The following is a 19330-nucleotide window of genomic DNA, read 5'->3' on the forward strand; positions in this document are numbered from 1 at the left end:
AATAGGGTTGACTCCGACAAAATCTTGTTCAATGAGTAGCACTTAGAGCAGGGGTCTCCAATCCTGGTCCTCGAGGGCCACTATCCTGCATGTTTTACTTGTTTCTCTGCTCCAACACACCTGATTCAGTGGTTAAATCACCTCTTCATGTTCTGCAGAAGCCTGTTAATCACCCATTGATTCAAATCAGGTGTGAGACCACTGACTTAGAGTATGTTTTGGAGTATGGGCTAACAGGCCACCAGAGATTTTATGTAATTTGTTAACACTCAGAATATGTGTTGAGGATCAGTTTAAGTTACTACCAGACCACATTTTTGATCAATATGTTCAGAATTGACTGAGTTAAAGTCATTTTTGTTTTAAGGTCAGTTGGTGGTTGCAGCCATCGTAAATTGGGTTGACTCCAAAGGTTTTCCCATTGTAGATGTATATCCAGTGATTACTTTCTGCAAGTTTACTAAAATTTGTCCAGTGGTTCTTGAGATATTTTGGTAACAGACAGACACACACGCATGGGAGCAAAACCATATCGTCTGCACTCGTCTTTTGGTGGCAGGGGATAAAAATACTTATACAGTCAATGTGTTGTGTATTTTCAGAGTGCGCATGAATGTATGCTGTGATTTTGCTGTCAAACAATGACAAAGAGCTTGTGCTGATGAGGCAGTGACATCTGGAGATGTTTTTTTTAATCCTGGTTCAAAATGACATCTTACTTTTGGCCACTTAACTAAGCTGACATGATCTGAATGCATCGGGGTGGACGTGTGCGTGTATGCAGCTCGTGTTAAGTGTCTGTGTGGTTGTCCCTGATTGCTTTTGGAAGCATTATTAACCTCTCTGCTCACCAGCTGCAAATGAAATGTCACATATCATATCAGTTAGGGAGAAGATATCCTCTCTTTCTGTCTCCCACTCATGCACCCACTCAGTCCCTCACTGAATGGATAAATTAACATCCTTCATGTGGAGGGTGTATAACTAGCAGTACTCAGGTGGTGTGACTAGCAATTACATGACAAATTTGACCAAATCCGTTCTCAAACTCAATAGAGTGATATGCAAATGAAGGAAAATGAATCTCATCCCAGGGAATCTGACCTCACCTGGCTGGTTCACGCCTGGCCGTCAATCAGCAGACTCATCAGCTGCAGCAAAGCATCTCTGTGCATCAGACTTGAAACTTGCATTTGTCATTATAAAAGCTCTGATACAGTTATTACAGTATTTTTTCCCTTTTGCTGCTTAACCTTTATACCCTATCATCTCAGGAAAGAATGTGAAATTTCTTTCCATTCAGAGAAGAAAGGAAAACAGACATTTTCTCATCAGGTGTGGAACTAAAAAAAAAAAAAAAAGATACTTTCACAAATGATCGCTGAGCTTTGTGCTCAATCTGGGGGTCATGAAAAGCCATCTTGGCCAGAGTGTGAACAATCAGTGGAAAATCAGACTTCCCAATGTCTCTGATTTCTAGGAAGTTTTTCGATTAGACACTGTTCTGTCTACACTCTGTTTCACTACCGTGACGCTTCTCATAAAATCTGCTGCTGTCAACATCACTGGTAATGACAAGAACCACTGCAAAATATACAACACAACCACACAGAGCAGTCCAACACAAGTGTTGATGGTGGTAAAACAGTTTGACATTTTCATGTGCTTTTACTAGACCAAAAAATGTTTTTGTGTGTTCTAGTTTGAATTCAAATTTATGCAAATCAATATTTTTAAATACTGAGTGTATCACAGAAACATGCTTTTATAGCCTATGTTTTTGTGATTTATTTCCTGATAAAATACTTACATGACAAGCTGAACTTATAAAGCCTATAATCTCAGCTCTCCATTTATACATAAATAAAGGTTTACTGACAAGTCAGCACAGAGGGGATTTGTGAATTAGATGTGAAATCCCTGAACTGCTCCTGTTTGGCGTGCACAAAAGCTGCATAATCCTTTTGTGAATCAGGCTGTATATCTTGAAATCTTAAGAACATGAACCTTATTCATTTGGCCCAAATTTGGCTCCTTGAGACAATTTTGGGTCAAAAAACTTTGAATCAGGCCACTGAAAAGCATGAAATGGGCTTTTATCCTAATCAAAGCCTCCAGACTTTTGTGGAGGCCACTACTGAAAATCCCCACCCTGCATCCTGTGCTTTAGTGCTGCTGGGTCGTCCGCACAGGTTCTTTTGAAGGTCAGCACATGCAAGAGTCTTGTCGGATGACGGAGGCCGACATTCTTATGCAGGAGCGCACCCGAGCTGCCAGGCTTCTATCAGCTCCCGTCTGATTTGAGGGTAGCGTGGCAGAGTTCACACAGAGATGTGAAAGCAGAGTAAAACAGTCTATAAGAAGAACCATGAGAACAAACCTCGATTCATCTGGATTCATCCCAGCAGGTAGATTACTGGCACGTGTTTACCCAAGACTTCAGCGCAGAAACTCTGCATGCCTGCTCTCCCCTCTGTGTGGGTATTTGAAGCACATGCATGTGTGGCATAATAAAGTAGCAGATCTGTGGCAGATTAAACTTGGTCGGAAGGTGTGTGTTGGAGGGGGGTGCAAGCATTTGGTTACGCTCGCTTTACTTCCAGGAATGTGAGAGTGAATGTGTGTTTGTGTGTGTGTCCGCACCCTTTTGGGGGTAGATTGGTTGAAACTTTTGGCTTTGAGGTATTTAACCCAGAGGCATTTCTTTGCAAGCTTTGCTATGTATGAGTGTGCATATGCAGTGTGTTTTGTGTGTGTGTTTAGACGATAAAAGCCCACCTGCTGATAGCCCTGATAAGAACCCTTTTCTTGGCTCTGCGTTCTATTACAGCAAGAACCTGAGCAAGTTGAAAACCTCAAAAACATGATTGGGACAACAGTAATTACATCGAGTCATTAGGCGACTTAGCCTTTCAAGTGGACCCTGAAGGTAGCAGGCAAATAAAATACTTTTATGCAACTGAAGTATTTATAAAACATCTTCTATGTTGCCTGGTTTTCAGTAGTGATAGCAAAGATAACAATATCAAAGTCAAAAGTTTGGTTATTTGCCCCGTTCTCTGAAGAGAGAATAAGCTCAACAGTTAAGACATTTTTTTTTTAAATATTTCAAAATATTTCAACATTTTGTTACCTATTTAAATAAAAAAGTGATCTCGTTTGTATGATTTCTAGTTGGGTTTTTTTCGTGTGTGTGAATTTTAGAGCATAATAAGATGAATATGAAATTGGTTCCATTGTTTTAACTTGAGGAAATAACTGGCAAACCTAACTAGTTGCTAATATCTTAACACAAACATGTTGACAATGAAAATATACAAAAAATGATGAAACTGAACATGTTTTTTTCCTTCCCCACTTTTCTATGTAGGATCGCAGGAACCTGGTGTCCATCTCCAGAGGTCATTGGTGAGAGGCGGGGGACACCCTGGACAGGTCGCCAGTCCATCACAGGGCCACATGAAGACAAACAAGATAGACAACCATTCACACTCTCACTCACAACTAGTGACAATTTAAAATTAACAATTAACCTGGTCTGTGGGAGGAAACTGGAGTACCAGAAGAAAACCCATGCATGCATGAGGCGAGCATTTAAACTCCACACAGAAAGGCCACAAGCAGTTAACTATAATGAATAATCTTTAAAATGTCCTACTGGTTTTGTTGCTTGCTTTGTGGTGCTACCAAAAAGGGTCAAGCTAACCACAACCTCTGCTAGTTAACTTTACCAGCTCATGTCAATCAGTAGAGAAGAAAATTATCATTTGGAGCAAAAATGAAACCTATGTTCTCTGACAGAGAAAACACAAAGAGCAAGAAAGAGAGCAAGGCAGGCTGACAAACACAGACGTGACCTCTCATTTGTATTTTCAGATTGTTTTGTACTTACACCTTCAGGCGGAAATTCAAAACTGGGACATTCTGAAAACATTTCCCAGACATCAAGCGCATAATCTTACAGGAAATGTTTTCCTCTCAAAGAAAGTGAGATTTCGCAAGAAAGTGCCAGTAATTTAAAAACAATTATTTTCCAGCTAAGCGTAAAAGGAATTTCTCAGTAAGCAGAAAATCAGAATCTGTGATTAATTTTGTAAAAAGGTATGCACACACCACAAATTATTTTAATAATGGTTTTCATTCATCTGGTGTAAATGCTTTCAAATATTGTTGCCATTTATTTAGAAAGTATACAACTTCAGGGCTTCTGAACCGCAACATGATGAAGAATGATACGTTACGGATGAAGTAAAGAGCTCACAGCTCTTGTTTTACCTGCTTTACAGGGAGTCTTACATTCTTAACAAAACTGACATCAATCACTGTGTGAACAAATTTGTACTTTGGCATATAACTCTATTTCTCCAGAATGATACTGTTCAAAGATCTACCTTCATCAGGTAAGATACTAATTGTTTAAACGGATCTTTTTTTATATTAAACAATAACAACACAGTGAAAACTACAAATATCATTGCGACAGATCTCATTTGGATACCTTAAACTAAAAGAATATTAAATACTGGAATAAGACTCTTTAACAGCCGCTGTAATAGTCACAGAAAGTTTTTCTTTTCTAATGAAAAATGTCTTGTATTAAAATGAAAAACAATTTTCCCACACAAAGGAGCTGGTGCACTCAGAGCAAATGTAACCCAGCTATTTAAGCATGATTGAGCCAACTCGTATTTTGTCTTGAAAACTGTTCTCAGCACATCAGTAGTACTGTCTCTCTGCTCTCATGCTCCAGCACACATGCAGGCACGTGTGACAGACACTATAATTGAGGAGACATTCTTTATCTGTCACTCTGAAACTTTTCTCACAGTACATGCTGGTGCTCTTGTGGCTCTGGAGGTAGAGCAGTTGTTTGTCACTGGAATTTTTGGTCGGTGTAAATCCTACCTGGCTCAGGCAGGCTGCATACTGAAGTGTTTTTGGGCAAGCCAGAGAAACTCACACTACCCCACTTTGTGGCTTATAGCGTAAAGTTCATTCTGTTTTCTTTTCTCTATTTTGGCGCAATATTGAAAGGCTCTGAGACCAAACATTTTATTGGAGTAATGATGTTTCCTTGTTACTTGTACATGTCAATAAAACTTGAATCTTGAATTTACTTGTCTTTTCATCCATCCATCCATCCATCCATCCATCCATCCATCCATCCATCCATCCATCTTTATATCCATGGCAGTGTTGTGGCGGTTCAAGAAGGAAGTCCAGACATCCCCAGCAACACTCTCCACCTCCTCCTTGGGGGATCCCAAGGCATTTTCAGGTTATTAAGAATGTACTGTCCCTCCATTGAGGTTTGGGTCTTCCCCAGGGTGTCACCCCAATGGGACAGGAAGCATACTGGAGACATCCTTATGAGGTGCCCAAACCACCTCAGCTGACTTTTTCCATGAGGAGAAGCAGCGGCTCTACTCTGAGCTCCTTCTGGATGACCGAGCTCCTCATTCTATCTCTAAAACTGAATCCAACCGTCCTACAGAGGACATTCATTTCAGCTGCTTGTATGTGAGATCTCATTATTTTTGTCATTATCCAATATCGTGACCAAAGGTCAGGTTTGGAGCATAGTCAACAACCCCCTCAGTACTGCAAATTAAGTCCTGATCTGTTCGTCCACTTCTTGCTCCATTCTGCTTTCACTTGTGAACAAGACTTCCAGATACTTGAACTCAACCACTTGTAGCAGAGACTCACCCCCAACCCAGAGGGAGCATTCTACCCTTTTCTGGTTGAAAACTATGACCTTGGACTTGGAAGAGTTGACACTCATTCGGGACTCTTCAGACTTGACTGCAAACTGCTCCAGTGTACTCTGAAGATCATTGCTTGAAGATGCCAACGGAACCACATCATACTGAGGTTCCCAAATAAGACCTTCTGCTCTCCACAACTTTGCCTTGAGAACCTGTTCATGAACACCACAAATGAGATCAGAGATGAAGGCCAGAGCCAGTCTGAAACAAACTCTATGGTTTGGTTAAAACAAATGTGATCCCAGCATTCCCCTCCCTTTGTCCCACCCTTAGAAGTCCCTCATGGGACATGGTCGTAAGTCTTCTCCAAATCCACAAAACACATGTGGATTGGGCAGTCAAACTCTCATGATCCCCTCAGCAACTCCACAAGGGTTAAGATCTGGTCCACTGTTTCACGACCTGGACAAACAGCTCTCTGCTTCTCTTGATTCATGTTGTTGTTGTTGTTGTTTTTCTTTCCGCTGCTCCCTTTTGCAAGGGTCACCACAGTGAGCAAACTCACAATTGTTTTATGCTGGTTGCCGTTCCTGACACAACCTGGGGTCAAACCCACAGCCTCAGGATTATGAGCCCACAGCACTGACCATCGAACTACCACAGCCCCTGGTCCTTTTGAATCACGAATCTGTGGTTAAAAATAGTTGTAGTGGAAACAGAGTGTGATGAGTTTTGTTTCCAAATCATATTGGTTAAGTAGACTGAGCCACATCAAAGTAAGCTAAATGAATATTCTAATGTTAAATCAATCATTGAATCCAGTATAGTACTGAAAGTATGTGTGTGTGTAAATGTGTGTGAGAAAGTGTGTGTATGTGTGTGTAACAGGTCAGGAATGGTCCTCCCTTTGGGATGATCTGCCCCCTTACATCAAAGCAAACTTCCAGGACAAACTCTGGAGTGTCCTTTGTTCCGGACTCCGCCTGGAAAATCCCATACTCTGGAATACAGTCACCATGGGAACCAACCGCTGTGGGTGTGTGTGTGTGTGTGTGCGTGGGTGTGTGTTATTGGGTGGGAGTGTAAGATATGTAAGGATATCCTGAGTATCACTGAGAACTTTTTTGCTGGACTTAATGGAAAGCTCATCTGTTACATAATATGACATATCTGAACAAGCACGCACAAATTTGTACTCTTTCAGTCTGTTTTAAACACACAGGCACTAAGAAACACACACACACACACACTATTTGTAACACAGTGGTTAACCAGGCAGCCTCTGTGAATAACTAGCCTGCTGAAGGATTTAGCAGTGGTGATATTTGGTCATGATGTGTGGTCACCGATTAGGAACAGGACAGCAGCTCAATAAATGGTGACACTTGTGGTTCCTGAATGAAAGCACATAGGATGCGTAAAAAGTCAGTTGTCTGAGGGTGGGCACTGGAGTTCAACTAAAACTTTAATGAATAGAACAACTGATGATGCAGCAAAAAGCAGCAAGAAACACACAGGACAGGAGATCTAGGACAGTGGCAGGAACCATGAACAGAGTGCTGGATCCAGAAAGGACCAGGAAACTGTTAAATGGTTTGGTCTGACAATGATGTAGAGAAAATTGAAGAGTATGATTGGGGTGAGTGCGAGAAGACGACAAGGAAAGCTGATTGATGGGTGATGGACAGGTGTGTTAGAAGCTGAAACACAAGGAATAAAGAGGAGATATAAGGGCTGAATCAGAAAACATAGCCAATATTACAATGAATACTGAAAAAGGTGAAAAGATGACAAGAATTCAAGAATAACTAAAATTTCTGAAATCAAAGAACTAAAGGAGAAACTATCAGGAAAGATAAATTCAACAAGTAAAAAAAAACAATACAAAATTGAACAAACATGTCAGGATGGAAAATAAAGCAAAGCCCTGTTTTCAATCTAATTGTTTGAAGGCAAAATTTATAACAGCAACAATAAAATAAGTGAAAAAGAAAAAGATTTAGAAAACACTTTTCTGTTGATATTATCCTTGGACCCAGATAAGCCAGAGAGCTTATGAAAACATATGTGGCCCTCTGTCTGTTCAAACAGCTCACCATCCAGCCCTGTCTGTGATGAACAAACACTCTGTTAATTTATTTTTTTTCAACTGCCAATGGTTTCATCAAACGGTTTGCTGCTATGATTGATTTTAGGTTTATTTAACTGCATCCAGTGGCTTTTAAGCCTTAGGTTAGTCAATAATCACTTTGGGAAATCAGAGACACAATTGCTCAATATCTAGGCTGGTTCTAATCTTCACTTATCTTGTAATGCCAGGCTAATCAGTACAAAGAATGACTTTTTAAAGTATAAAATATCAAATATAAATATTAGTTTACACTGACCATGACAGAATCTTTCAAGTGAGCTTTATTTTAAAGTCAGCTACACTTCTGTAAAGATTCATGACTGCATTTTTTATGGTTGGGATGTTATTGTGTGAGAAATTACATCCCCAGACACGTACAATTTTGCCGAAGTACTTAAAATTACATTTATATTAGCTCTTGGAACAGTCTCTAACATGACGCTTTATCATAACACACACACACACAGGCTCACTGGACTAAAACAATACAAGCCAAGCTGTTGCCACATAAATCTTTACACAATCATATATATAATAATTCAGATGTGTCGTTTCAATCCTAACACTAGTGAAAAAGCATTTCAAGCAGGAGAGTAATTGTAGGAAAGTTATACTTTCCACATCTGCATGGCATTTAGTATGCTGCGTCGAGTATTTTCTCTTCAAAGGTGAGATTGCAAATTTGTTTCAGCAGTTACCTTTATGCCAGATGATGGTGTTTGATAGTTGTGTGAGAGTGAAACTAATGAATTAGAGAACACGGGGCGTAAAGTGCACGCAGACCCACAGGGAACCCTGTCAACCAAGGTTGATGGACAAGACGAGAAGCCCACCTTGAATTTTAACATGTTTTCATGCTTCCATATCATTAATCTAACTTTCCCAAACTGCACAAAGGTATTCACATATAGACACTCACATCTATACGTGTGAACTGAGCATGATTCCAGCAGGGATTTATCCATGTAAATACTCAAGGCTGGAGACCAAATATCATTAAATCATTCAAAGAAAAACTGCAAGTTGCTCTTTTTCACCTTTCATTCTTTCAGCATCCAAAACTCTCCTATTTCCTATTTTAAGGCCAAGGTATGCAGATAATGTTAGGATGAGTTCCAGATGAACCTAAGTGGAACCATGTGTTTGAATTGGCTTTCGAAACACTATCAACTCCACAATCAGAACATTTTGAGGTTCCTCTGCGATCACTTCATGTTTAGTGCAGAGAGGCTCCATCTCTGAGTTTTTGGATTGCTGTGCTGTGAGAAACACGAGGAACGAGGATGAACCAGAAGGTTTGGTGACTGAGAAAATCAGTTCCCTGAAATTTATCGTTCTGAAATGATTCTGAACTTGTGTGTTTTCTCTTTTTTTAATTACTAAACTCAGCTCTAATGGGTTTCGGTATCTGTTAGGTGCTGTCTCTCTCCTCCTGTTTTTACTGTAAATAACCTATAACAATACAAACATAATAAGTAGTAGATTCCTAAACTTTATTTATGACCCAGTTAAACTTTGAACATTCATTGGGACCCGATTCAGATCATATCATGGTCTATTTTTTAGGTTTTTTGGGGGTTTTTTTTTTCAATTTTGTATTTTTGCTGGACTTGTTTTAATGCTGTCATAATTTTAGTCCTTGTGTTTTGTTCATGTGTTGTATTTTACTGATCTGCTCTCTGGTTGTTTTACTTTGGCTGACCCGCTGCTGCCCTTGTCACACCCAGTCCTTTCTTGTAATCATTACACCTGTCTGCTTGTCGGTATATACACAATACAGAAAAATGACACAAACTTCATGTGTGAAAATATGTTAAATTAGCATGTGGAGCACATTTGGAAAACATGTTTTTTGCATCTTTCCCATGTGAATTTGAAACAAATACACATACATTTCGCATGTGAAAAATCACGATTTTATGTGACATGTTAAATGAAACACATGATTTACCCATTTCCTGTGTGATTTCAGAACATTTTCAACAGGTTCATGTGGTCCCATGGTCTTCACATGAGATCACATGTGAAAAACATGGTCAATTCATGTGTTTTTTTCTCTGTAAGGGAAGTCCGATGGTTCTCAGTAGCTTTGCCTGCACATATGTAATTTCAGTTGTTTGCTCTCGTTTAATACTTTTTAGTTTAATTGGTTCGGTAAATAAAGCTCTTTGGGTTCCACAACTTGCCTGCCTGCCTCCTCCTGTGTGTCTTCAAACCCAAATGTTCAAACATGTTATTTGGTAATGATTCAGTAATATTATCTGTATTGCAAAAAGTTAATTTACAAAATAGAATTTGTGCCTAGTATCCTTTATTTGACTATAATACTAAACCTTTTATGGTTGTGTCTCCTCTGATGCTGGTCCATTAAGTGGTGACAGTATGGACTGAGAACATTAAATCCTGTCAGCAAACACAAGCAGAGTCAGAGAGGTAAACTGCTATGTTGTCAGGTCCTATACAGGAAGTTTCACCAGCTGCTTTATGAACACATGAACACACTGTCCATGCATGATTATGACTCACAGAGATGTTCGGTGTGCCTGGATAAAGCGCACAAGTAGTCTCCACAGACATCCCTTCCCTTTCCTCACATCTTTCAGTCAAACTTTAAAAAAAAAAAACAATAAATCTTTCCTGCAGTCCTTCCTGGATCTGATGGTGGTAAGCTGAGAATTGTGAATGTGTGAGATGACGCGGCCATTATTAGTCACTCTCACTCACACACACACTCTGTCAGTCAACACTGTCAGTCACACTCACTGACAGACACTTCCCACTTTATATGATGGCATGTGTTCTCCCTGAGCTGTGCTGGGCACACACAACAATCACATGCACATTTCCTGCATCGTTTGGTACTGTATGCAAAATGCAAGTAAAATAACCTCTAACCCCTTAAAGCAGCTCACCATAGTCACATTCGACTCAGCTCTTGATCAAAATACGTTTGCTGTGTGGTCTGAAAAAGTCAGTCAGAAACACACCACACACTTAGAGCCAATCTCGAGCAATGAGTCCTTGCACCACACGATTGCAGTCAATTAGCTGAAACATCTGTGCATAGATGAGCTTAGGTTTGTGTGTGTGTGTGAGAGATGGAGTGGGTGTGCGTAAATCATTTCAGTTTTAAAGTCAGAAACTTCACTCTCCTTCTTTTCCTCCCTGCTGTGTCTCATTGTTGGCTCAAACTGAGAGGGAGTTTCTTTTGCCAGGTCTGGTGTTCCCACAGAAGCACCCACACACACACACACACACACACACACACACACACACATACATATACTTGTACAATTTAAGAGTCATTACTGCAGAAGGGAGAATGCCACTGCATTATTGACGTGTGGGTTAGATTAGCGAGGCCTGCCCAGCCTTATAAGCTTGGTTTTGGTACTGAGAGAGACAGACAGAGAAAGTAGGTGTGTGGAAGGGTCTAATATACTGTATGATTAAATTTAAAAGGAAGGAAAATAACTGAGAGATAAACTGTCTTAAAGACACTGGACACAAAGTTGGTATTTAAGAAAGTGCAGCAAAAAGATGCGTACAACTCTAAAAAAAAAGGATATTTAAGATATTGAGCATGAACAAACTGAACAGAAGCATAAAATAGATTAATTATATGCACAAAAAAAGCAAATCTTTTATTATAAATACACTTACTGTTTGATATGTAATTGTGTGTCCTCACATGAAGAATTTAGATGATAATTGAAAACAAATGTTAAACAGCCTCTTCCCCTCCGCTGTCATTTTTCCTCAGTTTCTGTCTCGACCCTCTTTTCTTCTGAAGTCTGGTTATTTATCACTGTTCTCTTGACCTTACCACACATTGTGACTAACATCTGTTTCAATGGAAAAAAGAAAAAAAAATCTATTTTATGTGCTCACTTTGAGGTACCGTGGGGGGCTTTTACTGTGTGTGCTCACCTTGGGTCACAGGTGAGAGCTGCATCAGTGCACAAGGTGTCCACCCTGCATCTAAATGTCTTGACAGCACCTTCTGGGACTGCGGCGATCCTGGAGCTAATGCACGCTCATCTTGCTCAAAGGAAACACCTGATACACACACTGAAACAGCACAACCACATGGTGGGTGTTTCCCAGCCCTGACAGAAGAACTACTGCTCCGTCACAGGCCTTTAAATTAGAAAGAAATAGTCTATCCATTTTTTGAAATGATGTTTTGTCAAGTAGTTAGCAATAGTTAGTATCTTATATCAATCTGTTTAAAAAAAAAAGATCTGATTATCCTCTGGGTTAGAAAAAATCAAGCCAGTGCAAAGGTTTTTTTCTAATGGCCAGCAGGGACAAGAAAAACAAAATAAAAATAACTAATAAGTATCCCTACCACTCTCCTGATTTGCAAGCTTGGTTTAAATGTTCTTGTTATAATCTCTGTTGTTCAATTTATTAGGTTTCTGAACAACTTTTTTTTGAAAATTCTGAATAAGAAGGCGGCTCCACAGACAATAAAAACCTGTTCCACAAAAAGCTTGTAGGAAAGTGAGAAGGAGAGAGTTCATAGAAGAAAATAACCAAAGAGAAAAATAATTTGTAAAGTACAAGGAGTTATCTTGTAGCATATTCACTCAGAAAGGAAAAAAAATGAACGGGAAGCTTTATGTTGCTGTTGTTTTCCAGTTTTGTGATTGAAGTTGAGATGTCATGATTAAAGTCTAAATGTTCAGAATAAAAGTTTACAATTTAAAAAATAAAGTTGAAATGTTGAGAAAAGTGAGTAAGTGAACCCCATTGTGCTTCTGAACCCAACTGTATTTGTTCAGTTCATTATTATTACCATTGCAGACAAGGAGTCTAGGCGCAGTTTTGCTGGGTAAAGTACATAAAAACAACACAAGTCATTGTTTTAACCAGTCCGAGGTGCTGTCTTTATTACTCCTGCAGCAGTGTCAAAACACAACAGCAGGTGGCCATTATAGGGCTTTGTGCCACTGCTGATTTTGTTTTCGAGTCCCCGTTTAATCTTAAAATAATATCCTTATTCTACTATTTTAGCTTTATTTTCTACATTTTGACTTTTTTACCTAAATACTGTTTTGACTTTATTGTCGGCTTTTATTATTTTGAGCATTTTGATGTTTCATACTTTTTTACCTTTATTCTCAAAACTTGCAAACAATCTTTCTGCTAATTTCTCTTTCTTCTGAGTGACCATAATACTCTGCTGTACTCTTCTATAAATGTGTGTCAGGTTTATACACATGCGCAAAATTGAATGAAATTATAAATCCATGTGAATTTTACCATCTTGTTTGAAAATTTGTTATAGACATGTCTAATGTAAACAATATAAAATTATTTTAGTAATGCTTTCATTAAGCATTGTTGCTTCCAGTCCAGACCTTAAAGGTCAACTCACATCTTTATTAACAATCAGTGATTTGTGTTGTGTTTGTGTTACTGGTATGAATTCAGACAGACAGTTTTACTCTTGCTTGCTTTTTGCTTCTCATCTTACCAGAAACATCCGTCCCACAGAAAATTCATAACTGCATTATATACACCTCAGTCACACAAAGTGAAATTAGAAGACAGCTGTCAGACTTTTGGAGTTGCCTGTGAGCACACATCCTCAAATATCTAACAACTATGCTGTTATTTCACTGCTGATGGAAATATCACACCTGTCAGATAATACAGGATTTACAGAGGGTGCTGGTGTGCCTGTCTTTACATTTCTCGCATGTTCATATTCTGATTTTCAGAGATTAAAATGTTTCACAGAACCTTTATAAACATAGCTTCTATGATTCAGAGACACTAGAGAAGGGGGCTGCCTGCATTTACAACACTAATGGAAAAAAACGAAATGATTTTCAAACACAAGAAAGTTTGGTTTATCACACACACACACACACACAGAATTTACATTAATTTCGCTCCCCATTCAGTCTGCTCTCACAGTAAATTACAGCTTTTTTTCGCAGGCAGAGATGGCTTGTATGTATAATTCTGAGCCTGTGAGGATTAGAGACGATGTGCAGTAAATTCAAACTTGGGCTCCTGGTTCTTGTTTTTAAAAATCCCTGAAGCTGTATGTTTTACAGCCATCCCACTCTGAAAAAAAGCATAAGTGAAATACAACCTCAAATCTGAAAAAGATGGATGTAAAATGTAAGTGAAAAACAGAATGTGATGATTTGCAAATCTAGTAAACCCATATTTTATTCACCATGGACCACAGTAAAGGTGTCTAAACTAAGAAACTGTAACATTTTCTAGGAAAAAATAATATATTTATTTTTAACTTTTATGACAGCAGCACAAAGGTTGGGAAGGGGAAAACAAAAGACCGTAAAAGTAGGTGATATAAATAAGAAACAGCTGGATGAGCATGTTTCAAACAATAGTCTGATTGCTGAGTCAGCATTTACAAAATTAACGTAATTAAAGTTGTAGTTGATGGATGTTTTTCAAAGAATGAATTGAAAAGTAAGAGAAGAAAAAATGGAATTAGTTCGTAATTTGAACTCTTTAGACAAATACCTGCACAAGTCTAACTCTGCAAAGGAGTCCACTGTTAAAATTATCTTATCAAGCTGTTGCACCTGGCTGACTGACAGAAAACACGCCTCAACAAAAGGTCGTGGTTGTTTCCAGTCAGAATTTTCTAAAATTTGTTGCCAGTGCAAATAAAAAAAGGGGTAAAAAGAAAACTTAAAGAAGACTAAGGAAGATCTCAAAGCATCAGGAGTCAGGGAGAGAACGTGGAGTCACTAAAGTAGGGAAACTGTCTTGTATTTAGGAGAGTTTTAAACAATCAGCACATTGATTTAAATCTACATATTTCTTTCAGAGACACTTAAGTTTCATCATTTTTCTCTGAAGTCAAAAAAGGTGCAAATAAAACCTGCCTGCTGGAAAACCTTGGAACAAAAATAACACTCCGAGTTACAGTTACTGTCAACTAAAGTGTTTTTATTTATTTATTTATTTTTTTACTTTTAGATGACCTGAAGATTATTTTGACTGACAAACAAATGTCTGATGCGCTGAAAGCAGGTGAAGCAGTAGACAGAAGAATCCAGAGTGATGAACCTGACAGCAGCACAGAGCTGCTTTCTGAGCTTCATCCTCAGCTACAGGCTAAATGAAGAGGGATTGGTAACCTTGCATGTGTTTTTAGTTGGACTATTTCCTCTCACCCCTTCCTCACCTCCCTCCTCCATCATCCCTGGGGTGGCCCCGTGCAACTCCACCCTCCTTCGCAGAGCACCTTCCCTCTCGAGTGTGTGTGTGTGAGTGAGAGCATTAGCCTTCAAAGTAAAGCACTTATTGTGTGCAGAATTAATGGTAATCCTCCACAGTGCTCCTGTGCTGCATAAGCCCCTCCAGCTGCTTTTTACCTTTTTACCTCCGGAACAACACGCGTCTCCCAGAGCCCCGTCTTACCCAAAGACCTGTCCAAAAGCGCCGAAGACGGACAGCTCAGACACAGAGGGGGGAGTGGATGGGGTCAGCTGAAACCAGTTGGACAGAGAAGACATTATGAAAGACTTCTTTAAATGGGCAACAGCTCGGCGTCTCCCGGCACAGCGGTGCAGCCCTCCCAGTCTCTGCGTGCGTGTTTACACACATCCAGCTCAAGTTCAACACTTCTGCTGACACTCTTTGACCTTCCTTCCTCTTCTCTGTCAGCCTCTGATATCTGTTCATCCACATTCGGCTGTTTGTCCTTTCTGATTTGGAGCTATTAGAGCTGGTCAAGCAGGAATGTGTTGTATGTTTCTGTCACCCGACACCATGAAATCGATCATGTGTGTGTGTGTGTGTGTGTGTTTGTTTGTCTGTCTGCAATATAAACTACTGGCTATATTCTGCTGAAATTCTCAGAAAGTAACCATTGGATGTGCATCTACAACCTTTGAAGTCAACACAATTCAAGATGGCCACCACAGCTAATCAACCTTAGCCAACATAAATGGCTTTGGCTCAGTCAGTTTTCCAGCTTTTGAGATAAACTCTGATGTGGTAGTTGCTGAGAGTCATTCTCAACACATACTCTGACTGTGACACCTCACTATATTTGATTAAAACGGTTTGAACTCATTTTTAAAGTCATTTTTCACCCAGAGAAAGTCTTAATTTAAAACTCTGGCACAGAAGGTAGAGGGTGATGTGTGTCCCTTCAAGGAATGCCAGGTCTCTAGTTTTATAAAAATTAAAAAGTGTATCTTTGCAGCATCTGCACCAAGTCAGAAATCTGTTTGAAAGGCTGTTGCCACGAGCACTAAAAGACACAAAACTCTCCCAATCTGAAGTGGTTTGTCTCAAAAAGTGTCTCGTTTTTAACTCGTTTAAAGTCTGTTATATTTAATCTATGACACTCATTGGCACAAAAAGCCTTTTCAGTTCTATGACTGACACAGTCTATGAGCTTTTAGACGAGCTCCACAAGTGTTTTTCTCTTATTCATCCAACTTCCTCCAATTAAACAGGACTCCCACTGATTCACACACACAGAGTTAAACAAAATTTATTTGAAAATTCCGAATGCCCACACAAAAATTTCCAAAATTTACCCCCTCGCTCAGAAGGTATGTATTGAACCTAATCAGATGTCAAGTCCTTGATGGAATAAAACAAATAAATACAGATAAAAGATTCGGCACAGTAAACTGTTTGAGTCATGAGGTGCAGATAGGAAGGCATCAGAAGACATTTTGTTAGTATGAACAAAAAAATCCTGCTAATTCCAACTAAATCCACTTTTTATTAAATAAGTGTAATATTTCCCGACAATGTAAGGAGCACTGATTTTAATCTTTTTAAAACATTATTTAGGCACCTGTGCAGTCATTTTAAATTACATAGAAGTTTCCTAACGTGACTCAACCATACAAACCACACAGGAAACAAGAAGCAATGAAAACAGAAGGAGTGTAAGGGAGAAATGAGAAAAAGAAATGGACCAAATAACACAAATGAACTAATTCTCATATTTATTGCTCAGCGCCAAAAGGCAGAGGTGAATGATAATGTTTTTTGCCCGTGTCCATAAGTGTGTGTGTGTTTGTGTGTCTGTCTGTTAGCAAAGTATCTCATGAACCAAATTTTTATGAAACTTGCAGAAAGTAATCATCAGCTGTACATTATCATCATTAATAAAGATGGATGAGGCGTCTTTGTTTCCTTCCCTTGCCAAAGCCAAAATGTTCCTTTTTGTGGGAGTTGCCATGTTGTATTTTTGTAGCCAAAGGCTGCGTATTAGGAAGGGCTGTTCTCTTAATATGAAAGAACCACCTACACACACTCCCGAGTCACCAATAAGCTGTCACAGAGTAACGTAACACTTTTCCTAAAGCCACAAACAATTAAATGAAACATTTTAAAAATGCATATTTGATCATACAGCAGCAGCATAAGAACAACCTAAGGCAACAAAAATCCACACCTAAAAAAATGATCAAAAGTGTTGGGTTTTTTTTTGTTGTGGTTTTTTTTTTATTCAAGAAAATGTCCCATTTGTTTACATGGAGAGGTGGGACTTTGACTTTTACTGCAGTCAGCCACTAGGGGGGCTTGTCCATGATGGCTTCTTCTTCTGGCTTCTGGTCCTCTCTCTAGTTGTAGTATGTCTCGGTATTGTACGTCCACAACTGATTAACTGCGCTGTGGTTGTAGCTGAGAAGTGTTACTCAGTGCGCATCGTCTTTGTGTAAAATGTTAGCATTAATTGTTGCAGTCAACCCTGTTTGTTCGCAAAATGACTCATAAACCGCAGGACAGAAATGAACAAAACTATCAGAAAGCAATCTTTAGAAATACATCTACAACTGACTAACATTTAGAGTAAATCCAATTCAAGATGGCTGCCACAGCTAACCCACATTACCCACCACAAAAATGTCTTTAACTAAATCAGTTTTCCAGATATTGAGCTAAAATTTGATGTGGTAGTAGCTGAGAATCATTCCCATCACATACTCTGACTGCAACATCTTGCGATAACGCATGTGATTGTGCATAACATTTTCTTTTAATGATTTGACTAAAATGGGTACATCTCTGTTATTTCTCAACATAAGATGATCTTAGTGTGATGTGAAAGGACATGCTATTTTTAAGACATGCTTCATTCTTAGTTATTAAAAGTTGTCTCTCATTTTCTCATGTTTTCCCCCTGTACGATAGTTTGTCAACAATCTGTTTGTGGCAGTTGTGTTTGGACTTCTTGACGCAGTAAAACCAAAGGAAATTAAAACGTGTAGCTACCGTCCCCTTCTTGTGAAACGTATAACAAGTTCCAGATGTGATTCTGCACAGTTACGCTTCGCCTCACACAGACGCCTCTGAGTGGGCCTGACTGCAGTTAGGACCGGGGTGTTAAAGGTTCCTCTGGGCTGCAGCAGAGGGACCACCAGAGGTGCTGAGCTGCAGCTCGTTTCCTGATCACTCAATACATGAGCCGCGTCACGCTGGAAGTGGACGGCACTGTGTGTACAGCATTCACACAGCACATGCAACCTCTCCAAAACATATATGTGTGCTTTAATGCTCATGGCATTGTTGTGACCCTGCCTGAGCATAATCATCTCTGTCCCCGGGGCGCAGTGGGCTGAATGCTGTTGGTCACGCTCCGGCTCAGAAATACCGTCCACCAGACTGCCGTTTTTCATCATCATCATCATCATCTCCACAGCAACAGCGCCTTAAGTCACCGTGAAAATGAATTCCACCTGGGCCCGGTGACACTTTGCTGCCTTCACCGTGCTCTACATCTGTCTTTGTGTTCTGCTGTTCCCCAAAGCTGTTCATATCTATATCTCACATGATCTGCAGTCAGCCTCCTTGCAACTGCCCCTTCACCCAGCCACTTTCAAACTCTCCATGAAACCCATTCTTCTGGTTGCCCACGCCTTCCGGGGCTTCTGTTTTAATGGATTTATAGTTCGATTAACCTGCCAGGGGAGTCTGAGATGAAATAGATGTGGTGGAACCCCCTGATGAAGATATAAGACTCATTTGGATTGCATTAGTTGACACATACATACTTGTCTCCCAAAAATAAATCTGCAAGCTTCATATTTGTAATAAAGAATAAAAACTTCACATTACTTTTTGAATTGTGCATCCCCTCCCTGAACCTTTAGGCATATCTATTAAGGATTTAGGTTCATAAATCATTTTGGTTTTGTGTAATCACAATACATTGTACCAAAGTGACCATACACATGAAGTCACACACATGAAGACAAAGCTTTAAGGCTCACTGAGAGTCTAAGGCTTGGCTTTGTTTCTTTCTGTACCACTAAGTGGCTTCATGCAGTTGCAGGGGATAGCAGCCTATGGCTCTGGGGTCACATGCAGCTTTTTGGTCCCTCTGCAGCGAATATAAAGGCTTGACTTTCTTAAACAAATAATAAAAGTTCATGTAAATGAAGATATCAGTTGTTTAATAGAGAAAATCCAGTGAGTCGCAATTAAACATGCAACAAACTGACTTAAGCTTTAGGGTTATTCTATT

The sequence above is a fragment of the Kryptolebias marmoratus genome, linkage group LG3 (assembly GCF_001649575.2).
Source record: "Kryptolebias marmoratus isolate JLee-2015 linkage group LG3, ASM164957v2, whole genome shotgun sequence".
NCBI lineage: Eukaryota > Metazoa > Chordata > Actinopteri > Cyprinodontiformes > Rivulidae > Kryptolebias > Kryptolebias marmoratus.